Genomic DNA, 11,807 nt, shown 5'->3' with positions numbered 1-11,807 from the left:
AGATCACTCCCACATGAGCACAATGAGCGCCCTACAAATTTTTTCAGAAAGATAATGCACCGTGTCACAAGGCCAGGAATGTGACGGAGTGGTTCGAGGAATACAGTGGTGGGTTTCAGTTGATGTGCTGGCCCCCCAACTTGCCAGATCTGAACCTCATCGAACACTTCTGGGACGTGACTGAACTTGGCATCAGAGCTCATAGCCTCCCTCCTTGGAATTTACGGGAATTAGGTGACTCGTGTTTGCAGATGTGGTGCCATCACCCTCCAGCGACCTACCGAAGCCTCACTAATTCTGTGCCACAACACACCGTCGTCGTTATTTGTGCCAAAGGTGGACATACCGGCTATTAGGTACGTGGTCATAATGTTCTGACTGATGAGGGTACATAAGTGTGTGTAGGAGGCAATATATCAGTAGGAAACAATTGAATGGTTCGTTTTTTAATATATAAAATAAAATTTCTTTCTTTTCTCCATATTTAAAACTTTTTTAATGGTGCTTTTGTTGTAATGACAAGAAATGTCAAAGAAAACGCTGCCAGTTTACAGTGCAACTCAGTGAATCTAAGTGAAACTATAGTCAATGCTGTACTCCGACAGACAGTTCCACACTAATAGTCTGTGTCAACTCAGTCTCTAGAGACAAAAAAAAAAAAAAAGATACTTAACAACTCACTCAAATCTATACATAATACAAAATATATGGAAGCAGGATTGTACAGTTTCTCTGAGACACAACACTGATCGTCGGGCGATCGACCACCTTCTGTCGCAATCAGAGCACGTGTTGTATGGCTCTCTCAGTGACGCCGATCGCATTTTCGAGAACAAAATAAATTCACACTGTTTTGTAACTATTTACAATAGAATGTTCACAAAGTGTCAATAGAACGTATGAGCTACTAATGCTACAAAAACTGGAAGTTTCGGCTAAATCTGAGGGAAGAGACAGAGCACTCCTCGGTGGAATGGCCACGTGTGGGCATGGCTGACAGGAGATGGAAGCTGGCAGTTACTCACAAACTGGAAGCTAGGCAAGCCTGAAACAAAGTAGAAAATCATTCGTTAGCACTCATTAAATTAGTTTTCATTCTCAGGGACTGTGCCCCCCCCCCTCCCTTCCCCCCCCCCCCCCCCCCCTCCCTCATCATCACAGATTTCGTCCAAATAGGCAAATTTGCAGTATGTGTACAGCTTGGCAAGAAATAAAAGTGACAGAAATGAGAGCTCCATGACGAAGCATTTAAAAAAAAAAATTGTATTTTTGATCCAGGTCAGGTGAGGCATGAGACGTTTATGTTAGCGTAGTTTCTGGGAAGTGGTTGGCACAGTGGAAATAGTACAGAATGGTAATCTGAAAATCATGGGATCGAGTGTCTATGCAGAAATATGAGGGCTATCCACAAAGCACATTACATTTTGGAATTAAAAATAATAAAGTATTGGAAATTTTTTTTATTATATACAGACGAAAGCCACACTTAAATACTACTTTTCTACACATTTGCCATTTAGATTAAGGCACTTATCATAGCGATGGACGAGCTTGGAAATTCCTTCGTCGTAAAATTCGGCCACCTGCGCCTTCAACCACGTGGTTACCTCTTCTTGAAGCTGTGCATCGTCATCAAAACGCTGCATAGCCAACCACTTCTTCATTGCTGGGAATAAGTGGAAGTCGCTCGGTGCCAGGTCGGGACTGTATGGTGGATGAGGAAACAACTCCCACTTAAAAGATTCGAGAACTTCACGAGTGGCATTTGCCGTGCGGGCCCGGGCGTTGTCGTGAATCAGCAAGCTCTTTGAGCCCAACTTTCCCCTGCGCTTGTTTTGTATTGCTCTTCTGAGGTTGTGCAGAGTTTGGCAGTACCGTTGAGAGTTTACTGTAGTGCCTCTTTCCAGGAAATCCACAAAAATCACACCTTTTCTGTCCCAAAAGAAGAGGTAACCACGTGGTTGAAGGCGCAGGCGGCCGAATTTTATGACAAATGAATTTCCAAGCTCGTCCATCGCTACGATAAGTGCCTTAATTTAAATGGCAACTATGTAGAAAAGTAGTATTTAAGTGTGGCTTTCATCTGTATATAATAAAAAAAATTTCCAATACTTTATTTATTTTTAATTCCAAAACGTAATGTACTTTGTGGATAGCCCTTGTATTTTTGTCTTTTCTGTTTTCAAATTTTACATTAATTACATTGCAGATAATCTAAAAGAATACTCAGTATATTTTATTTATTTATATTTTTTTTAAAAGAGCGTAAAGGGAACGGTCAATAGGAATTTGGAACTGCAAATAAATTTCCAGGAAGGGATTGTAAGGCATACATGTTAACTTCTTATATAAAATTTGGCAGTTTTATCATGTTACAGACGATGGTTTACATGCACGGTGGTGATATTCGTCATAAACGTGTATGAAGCAGTAGTTTTCGAACCATTTTGCACATGCTATAAATCCTGCATTTTCACAACTACAGTTGTTTTAAAGTCTCTATAGAATAACAAACTTGGTTTACATTTATAAAAAGTTCTGTTTCATCGCACAATTTGGCAGAAAATTGTGCAGAACGCACCATCTTGCTCCAATATTGGCGAGGACAGCTGGTGACATACAGTGGAATGTGTTTTGATGCAGCCTTTTTGGATGTGATTGGTTTTCCTCTCTCAGTGATATATCTGTAGTTTTGAAGCTTTTTGATCAAATTCTTTACCTGATGACAAAAACAGAAATCACAGGGTTGCACAAGCGTAGTGTGGGAATCACTTCAATACTGCTCAAAGAAAGAAAGAAAGAAAGACATTGAAAATAAAAGAAGAAAAAAGAAGTTTGCAAAAAGCTACTCAATGCCACAAGCTTCAGAATACCATTCCCCACACTTTCTCCTGCACCAGTTGCTGCATGGAATCTAAGATAATGTAAAGGTGGCCCACATGATGCCTTTCTTGTGTTCAACTTTGTGCATGTGCATCAATTTCCAGCACTGCAACTACGCATGCACACTTGTGCATGTGTAATTACTCAGAAATGGAGGCCACATACAAAGCACATTGCTTTCTGGCTTTGGTGGTAGTCTTTGCGCTGTTGAGCAAATGACAGGCAGTTGGGCCCATATGTGTTTGACTGTATAGTGTGATGCCTTATGTTGTGAAGTGATTTGGTGCAATGGAATGCTGCTCCTAAAGATTATTTGAATAAAATTTTGAGATGTGATGCTCTGAGCATCAAGTAGTAGATAAAAAGCTCTGATCATATTACTTTAAATAATAAGATACCATAAGTTTCAAAGCTGGAAAACAGAGCAGTATAAGCCAGAATTTATGAAAAACATTTATGAAAACTGTGGACAAACATTCATGCTATAGTGACTTAATAGTGCAACAGAGGAACCTGACATCCAAATGAAAGAAATAATGGGGTATGTGTAGGCCCTCAACAAACTACTAGAAATAGGAATGATGCAAAAAATACAAAATTGGAAAGCACAACCTCTGCTCTAGTGGATTCCAACATCTATAAAATTCTAAATTTGTTGAGCCTGAGGATGTTAATCTATATGTAATCTTTCACGATTAAAGTTTTGTGAAGAACTTTTTTTTATATACAATAAAATACAAAAGATGCAATCACAGTCAATAAACATACACATTATGACTGTTGTGTCGATTCCCTAAGGTCTCGACACAATGAGTGGCTAGGTGCACGCGAAACTAACGCAGACGGGCGTAAATTCTGAAACAGGAGACTGGATGAAAACTATAAAGAAAAGAAGAGAGATTTTAATATACTTAACTTTAATGTAGTCTTGTTCTTGGTGAAATACATCTCTTGCATAGTAGTAAGCAATTAGCAATGATACACATGGCGCCTTGCTAGGTAGTAGCGATGGACTAGCTGAAGGCTATTTAATCTGTCTCTCGGCAAATGAGAGGAAGACGTGATACGTCTTGTCGCAAGCTATGTCGTCCGTACAACTGGGGCGAGGTCAAGTCCGTGTCTTGTGACCTGCCCTGTGGTGGCGCTACGTTTGCGAATACACAGTGGCGACACGCGGGTCCGACATGTACTACAGGACCGCGGCCGATTTAAGTTACCACCTAGCAAGTGTGGTGTCTGGCGGTGACACCACAATGACCAAGAACCTCCCTTAACTATCTCTCACTTTCAGGAATAACGACTGAAATAGTTTGTTTCGAAGTACTAAATAAACAGTTCAAAGTGGTACTGGTATATGTCACCTGTTACCAGCTAACAAAATGTTACTGTAACCTTATTGCTGAAGTTTCTCTGACTAGAAAATCCAGAATCTCGCTGTGACTTGCTCCTGAAATTTGCAAACAAAATATTGTCACTCTGTATTTCTCATACCTCTCATATTTACATACTTTTTTACCTACATCACTTTTGCGTTTTCTTTTTCTGTCACCCTTTCATCACAGTACACACACCATAAGGTCCCAGACAAAGATCCACAGCAGACTGCTTGTGCTTTGAGGCAATGTGCGGATGCAAGAACGCATGTGTACGCATGCATTCTTTCCACCAATTTTTGTGCACACCCTTCTGTCCCCGTGTGTCTCCACTTGCATACGTGGAAAGAGGCACCATATGGATCTACCTTAAATGGCTCGTGCATCACCCGATCTGTTCCAAAAACGCTATTTTTTCCAAACACTTAGCCACCTGGAGCTACAATGTCTGTCACACTTGTTTCTGGTGAAGCCAAGCATTTACCACAAAAAGTGGTGACAATTAGATGTCATCCCCTTGTCAGTTATAAGCATTTACTACAGTTAGTGGACAGCTCACCCATACATCCATTCACCCACATAGTACAGTATGTCCAGTTGGACTGCCTAGTTTTAAAATGAAATAACATGAAATCAAAGATTGATGGAAGAATGCAACAAATGGTATGATTGTTGTGAAAGTTGTGAGAATTTTATGCAGAAGTTTTGAAGTAATAGACAAAAATGCTACAAATAGATGGCACTGTCACTGCAATACCTTGGCCTATAAATTGTATTCCAAAGCCCAGAGTGAGCAGTTCCACCTCTGAAATGTGAAATGAGATTAGCATACCAAAGGAAGATACTGAAATCATGTATTCCACTGAACAGCATGCATTTCTGGTGCAGGACACTGTACTACAGCAAAAGGTGCAGTTTTGAAACACAGTTTAATTTTCCAATGTGAAAACCATTTGTAAGCTCTTCAGCACATGTCGAAAGGTCGGTTAATGTGGCTGATGATCTCATATGGAATGTCAGGTCCAGACCAACTGTAGTTACCCCTGAAAATGCCGCCACACTTTCTGGACACATCTGAACAAATCCATCTGAAGAACTGCACCGGGCACTGGTTTGAAGCATTCGAGCGTGGGTACAATACTGAAAAAAAATCCACACATTTCCTTCAAAATTCAAAGTCAGCAGGTCACACCCACACCCACTGTGTGATAAATGGCTGACTTTGTGAACGCAGCAATTGATAATGAAGGAGTTGATGTTCAATACAATGATGAAAATACAGGATAGAACCAGCAGTAAATACACCAACAGCTGTATATTCATCTCTTGTTCACAGATGAAGCACACGTCCACAGGAATAAACAAAAGTGGCAATTTATGTTTCCAAAAATCCCCATTTGTGTTAAACGTTGCAATGTCCCAGATTTAGTGTTTAGGCTGAAGAGGCATTATCAGTTCTTTTTTATGCAATAATTGATATCTGACGAATGTTATGTTGCAACTTCAGAACAACTGTAGTTCACACAAGGTGGGACCTGTCCACATCACACCAAACAGGTGTTTTGCTTTCTCGATAAATATTTCAGGAATACTGTCTTTGTGTTGGATTACCCAACATATACTGATACAAGCATGAATTGGCATCTCTCTTCACGCAGGCTGACTTGTGAATATTGTTTGCAGAACTATACCACCATGCCAAATGAGGTCAGATCATCAATCTGTGTGGCGACTGAAACTATTTCCCTTGAGACACTACAAGATGTGAAGGCAAGTTTCACTGTTCATTCACACCACCTCTCTACTGAAGGTAGAGGACATTTTGGAAAGATTGAAATGTGATTACAAAAACTTTTTGTAGAGAATGAATTTATTTATATATGCTGATGCAAAATGTACAGCAGACAGTGCAATCTATTAGCAGTTTCTACTGTTCTGAAATTGTATGAACTTCTTACTGTATTCACAATAAATATGCTTTTGTTGCACCCTTCTATCAATTTCTGATTTCATGTTATTTAATTTTAAAACAATTAGTCCCTTTTTAACACAGCGTAAGTTCTGTAAATTCATTCATGAGAGACAGAAGGAAGTAAGTTTAAAGTTTAATATCTTACACATACCAATTTCATCAAGGACAGAGTTACTTATGTTTAGCTTCAAGTTTTCATGGTTCGGTTTTGCCTCAGATAGTTTGTCTTTGATAGGACTTGAGGCTGGGGTTAAGGATCGTGTAGTACAATATGGAGAGGAGGGATACATTATACTTATCTTGGCTTTCGTTGTGGAGGAAAATCAACTCTTAATTCTGTTTATTATGATACCTGCTTCACACAGCTGTACTTAATATGGTTTTTAATCACTACTGAACTTGACAAAACAACTGTTATAAGGTGTATAAAATGAAACGCAATGAAGCAAGCAACATGATATATTTCTTGAATGAATTTTCACTCTGCAGTGGTATTGGAATGGCATTTTCTTCCAGGTGTGCTAGTCTCACAACTTCTGTGAAATCTGGAAGATAGGAGATGAGGTATGGGCAACAGTGAATCTGTTAGCGTGGGTGGTTAGTCTTGCCTGGACAGCTCAGAGAGTAGAGTTCTTGCCAGAGAAAGGCAAAGTTATCAGGTCTGAGTCCAGATCTGGGACACAATTTTAATCTGCCAAGGAAATTAAACATTGCACACTGGTGGCTATATTGCAAATACATATGAACATACACAACCTGTATATGTGATATGTACACAAATGTTTCTATAATGCTTTCCTGAAGATGAGTAGCAGTATTGTGTAGGCAGCCAGTGCAACAAAGGATCCATTAAGGCAGGGCTGGTGAGCAGTGATAAAACTTGTAACAGCTGATGGATGCTGACCAGTGGCCACACACTGGTGTATTCAGAAAGGAACTGAGCTGTTAATGTTTGGTGAGGGAGCAGCAGAACTGTGAAGTTCTAGTTAAACCCACAAAGTCACGAATGACACGTGTTCACGATGGGGTTAATACTGCCTGTTAACGAAGTGCTAAAGATTTGACACCAATAAATAAATAATTGATGAGGCACATATTTCACAGATCCAGTATCCTGTGATAGAGCACAGATATGGAAAAAGTCAAGACATTTAATTCATTAATATGTTCGTGTCATTAACAATCACCTACAGTGGTTAAAAATACAAATTTCAGATATTACCTAAACACAGAGCTTGATTAATGGAGGACAAAGTCTATTTTAATGACTTGCAGGACACAAGCAATGCAGTTAACAAGTTTCCAGTTGCAGACAAGCCAAGGAAGTGTAAGAGATTGTTGGAAACATTTTGGATGGACTGTTTATAGCAGCTTGCATAAATTTAATGAACAGCATCTTATTTCCAAACAAATACCTCACTGTTGCATTTCAAGAATGTTATCATGCCACTGGTGTTTGAGTTAAGTCCACCATCAGGAAATCAGACAGAGGAGGAGGTTACAGACAATCATTCAGTAATGAACCTATACCAACATTAACCTGAAATAGGTTATTTACATCAGATCTGCATTATTTAATTACATAACCCCTATTCATACAAACTGAGAATTTCTTATGCAGTGAATAGTCCTCTGTGACTGGAAAATATGATTAAATCACTTCTGTTTACAGAAAGAGTAAAAGAATCGAAGCAAAAAATTACAGACCGATAACTGATTTCCATCTGTTACAAGTGTCGTGGAGCATATCCTAAGCTAAAACATTATGGCATTACTTCATTCCTTCACAGAGTCTTGCATTCAGTAGAGGCAAGTTAACAGGTGGATTCCATTCCTAGATTTCAGAAACTTATTCTACACTCTACAACACGGTTTGTTTCCTAACTGAGCTATGATGAATAAAATCTTCTCAGATTCCATCCATTTCACTGTGTCAGAACTCTGCAAACTTTCAATGAGATTCACTCTCATCATCTTCTGGAGAAGTGTTTATGTGGGATCCCACAAGTATATCTGAATTGCCACTCAGGTACATATATCAGACGCCTGCAGAATTTCAACACTTCTCCAGAAGGTTACGAGAGTGAAACTCATTGAAAGTTTGCAGAGTTTCGACACAGCCACACGGATGGAAGCCTGAAAAGATTTCATCCGCAGCTTGGAAGTTCTACATTCACATATGAGCTATGATGGTATGGAATATCTCCACAGATATGTGACTGGTACAATCAATATTAGAATAATAAAACCCTTTATATTGTAATGGGGGGGGGGGGGGATGTTCAACAGAAATGAAAGTGACATCAGGTGTGCCTTTGTCCTCCATCAGTGTAGGAGTGGCATGGCTAAATGCCCTCCTTGTCACCATGCCATTACCCTGGGATGAAAATACAGGATATAAACAACAGTAAATAAACTGTCAGCTGTATTTTCATCTCTGATTGATTACCAGAGGCAACTAGTTTCAGTATTCCACTGTGCCTTCATCAGGCCCTCTATGGTAATGTGGTGGCTCAGTTTCTGTTGTAAACAAAAAAGTATCACGCCAAAGCAAACCAGTATCTGCACCAGCATATGTGATATAGCTGTACAATCATAAACAATCAGTTCTCAGACTGTTAACTTTTGTAAGGACATGTGGAAGAGAAATTTGATAAAACCATTGAAACAAACACATATGAGAGAGTAACATTTGTTAATTTCATACCACGTTTAGGTTCCAGATTACAAATGTTGCTCAATGTTATGCCCATATGCAGCCGTGACAGTCCGGGTACCATTTCACAACTGTTCATGGAACCTTTCGAATAGTGGACCATGGAATGTAACAACAGGGCTTGTACACTGCTTGAAGATCACGTACTGCATCCAGAATTGTCAGCCACGACAACAGTAAATTCTTCAACAATTTGTGGTGCAATTGGCCATCGGGCTCTCCCACCAGTAATTTCCCAAATTGTCAGTTAATTCAAACTTCCAAAGTATGTTCTTCAACTCCAGTGGGGAAAGATCACCTCACCATATTGCTTAAATGCATCAATATTCATCAATATTTGCAAAAAGCAGGAGAACTATTACTGTTGTTTTGATAAAACAGCTTTTTGAGTAAAGCCCCGCTCACCTTGTCCAGACTCGTGCTGACTGTCTGCAACTGTAATGCACACTGATTCTCGTGTTTCAACCCTATGTCACTGTACCAGTATGGGTGCCTAATGGCAAGTCATGACACAAACACTGCTACCAATTCAAATCCTGCAGCTCACAGTCTGAACATCATTCCTATAAATTTGGGTACCCATACGGTAAATAATTTTTGGTCTGCTCTTGCTCAAGAACATCAAGAGCTCAGATGGAAACCCAGTTCTAAGCAAAGAAAAGAAAGCAGAAAGGTGGAAGGAGTATACAGAGGGTCTATACAAGGGCAATGCACTTGAGGACAATATTATGGAAATGGAAGAGGATGTAGATGAAGATGAAATGGGAGATACGATACTGCGTGAAGAGTTTGACAGAGCACTGAAAGACCTGAGTCGAAACAAGGCCCCCGGAGTAGACAACATTCCATTGGAACTACTGACAGCCTTGGGAGAGCCAGTCCTGACAAAACTCTACCATCTGGTGAGCAAGATGTATGAAACAGGCGAAATACCCTCAGACTTCAAAAAGAATATAATAATTCCAATCCCAAAGAAAGCAGGTGTTGACAGATGTGAGAATTACCGAACAATCAGTTTAATAAGCCACAGCTGCAAAATACTAACACGAATTCTTTACAGACGAATGGAAAAACTAGTAGAAGCCGACCTCGGGGAAGATCAGTTTGGATTCCGTAGAAATACTGGAACACGTGAGGCAATACTGACCTTACGACTTATCTTAGAAGAAAGATTAAGGAAAGGCAAACCTACGTTTCTAGCATTTGTAGATTCAGAGAAAGCTTTTGACAATGTTGACTGGAATACTCTCTTTCAAATTCTAAAGGTGGCAGGGGTAAAATACAGGGAGTGAAAGGCTATTTACAATTTGTACAGAAACCAGATGGCAGTTATAAGAGTCGAGGGGCATGAAAGGGAAGCAGTGGTTGGGAAGGGAGTAAGACAGGGTTGTAGCCTCTCCCCGATGTTATTCAATCTGTATATTGAGCAAGCAGCAAAGGAAACAAAAGAAAAATTCGGAATAGGTATTAAAATCCAGGGAGAAGAAATAAAAACTTTGAGGTTTGCCGATGACATTGTAATTCTGTCAGAGACAGCAAAGGACTTGGAAGAGCAGTTGAACGGAATGGATGGTGTCTTGAAGGGAGGATATAAGATGAACATCAACAAAAGCAAAATGAGGATAATGGAATGTAGTCGAATTAAGTCGGGTGATGTTGAGGGTTATTAGATTAGGAAATGAGACACTTAAAGTAGTAAAGGAGTTTTGCTATTTGGGGAGCAAAATAACTGTTGATGGTATAAGTAGAGAGGATATAAAATGTAGACTGGCAATGGCAAGGAAAGCGTTTCTGAAGAAGAGAAATTTGTTAACATCGAATATAGATTTAAGTGTCAGGAAGTCATTTCTGAAAGTATTTGTATGGAGTGTAGCCATGTATGGAAGTGAAACATGGACGGTAAATAGTTTGGACAAGAAGAGAATAGAAGCTTTCAAAATGTGGTGCTACAGAAGAATGCTGAAGATTAGATGGATAGATCACATAACTAATGAGGAGGTACTAAATAGGATTGGGGAGAAGAGGAGTTTGTGGCACAACTTGGCCAGAAGAAGGGATCGGATGGTAGGACATGTTCTGAGGCATCAAGGGATCACCAATTTAGTATTGGAGGGCAGCGTGGAGGGAAAAATTCGTAGGGGGAGACCAAGAGATGTATACACTAAGCAGATTCAGAAGGATGTAGGTTGCAGTAGGTACTGGGAGATGAAGAAGCTTGCACATGATAGAATAGCATGGAGAGCTGCATCAAACCAGTCTCAGGACTGAAGACTACAACAAAAACAACTTGCTCAAGCAGTGAAAGTTTGATTGTGCCACCCTGTGCACAAACAATTTATCAGATAGAAGTGGCAGCACTATCAGATTGTTCTCTGAAGCTGTTATGGTCTGCAGGGAAGTATTGTCATTGGACAGTCATAAGAAAATGCAAAATGACTTGAACAAAGTCTGTAACTGGTTTAATTACTGGTAGCTCTCTTTAAACACCTGAAAAAAGAGAAAAAACCCAACAGTATCCAATTACAAGACCACCAGTGCTGAACCTCTTGAGTATATCACAGTGATACTATGCGGTGATATAAAATGGAGGAATATGTGAAATTGGTTTATTAAACATGCTTGGCTTAAAATGTTGAACATGGCTGGAGGTTGTGTTGCAATAGTAGAAAGTTTATTGAAAACCCCTTGACCTATAGTTTGTCATCTTTAAAAACATCTTCTTCAGATGGATCAATGAATAACACCTAAAATGCTTAACATTATCTACATGTTAAAATATAGGTATAAAGGAAAAGAAAAGCAAATCACTGACTTGCAAAGAATTTTTACACTTTCTGGTTACATGATGTGGAGGTATGTTAAG

General features: G+C 39.5%; 1 protein-coding gene across 7 annotated transcripts in view; it reads right to left on the bottom strand.

Annotated features, from left to right (window-relative positions):
- Positions 1-485: 485 nt before the first annotated feature.
- Positions 486-11,807, bottom strand: part of LOC126215270 (lysine-specific demethylase 4C-like) — a 384,640-nt gene continuing 373,318 nt past the window's right edge. For all 7 annotated transcript variants that reach the window (XM_049941954.1, XM_049941953.1, XM_049941957.1 and 4 more), the window contains one exon: positions 486-1,045. The gene's annotated coding sequence lies outside the window, so the exon portion shown is untranslated. The remainder of the gene's footprint in view (positions 1,046-11,807) is intronic.

This window comes from Schistocerca nitens, chromosome 12 (genome assembly GCF_023898315.1).
Source record: "Schistocerca nitens isolate TAMUIC-IGC-003100 chromosome 12, iqSchNite1.1, whole genome shotgun sequence".
NCBI classification, from domain to species: Eukaryota; Metazoa; Arthropoda; class Insecta; order Orthoptera; family Acrididae; genus Schistocerca; species Schistocerca nitens.
Note: the sequence above shows the minus strand (reverse complement) of the source record. Positions and strands in the feature narration are given on the sequence as shown.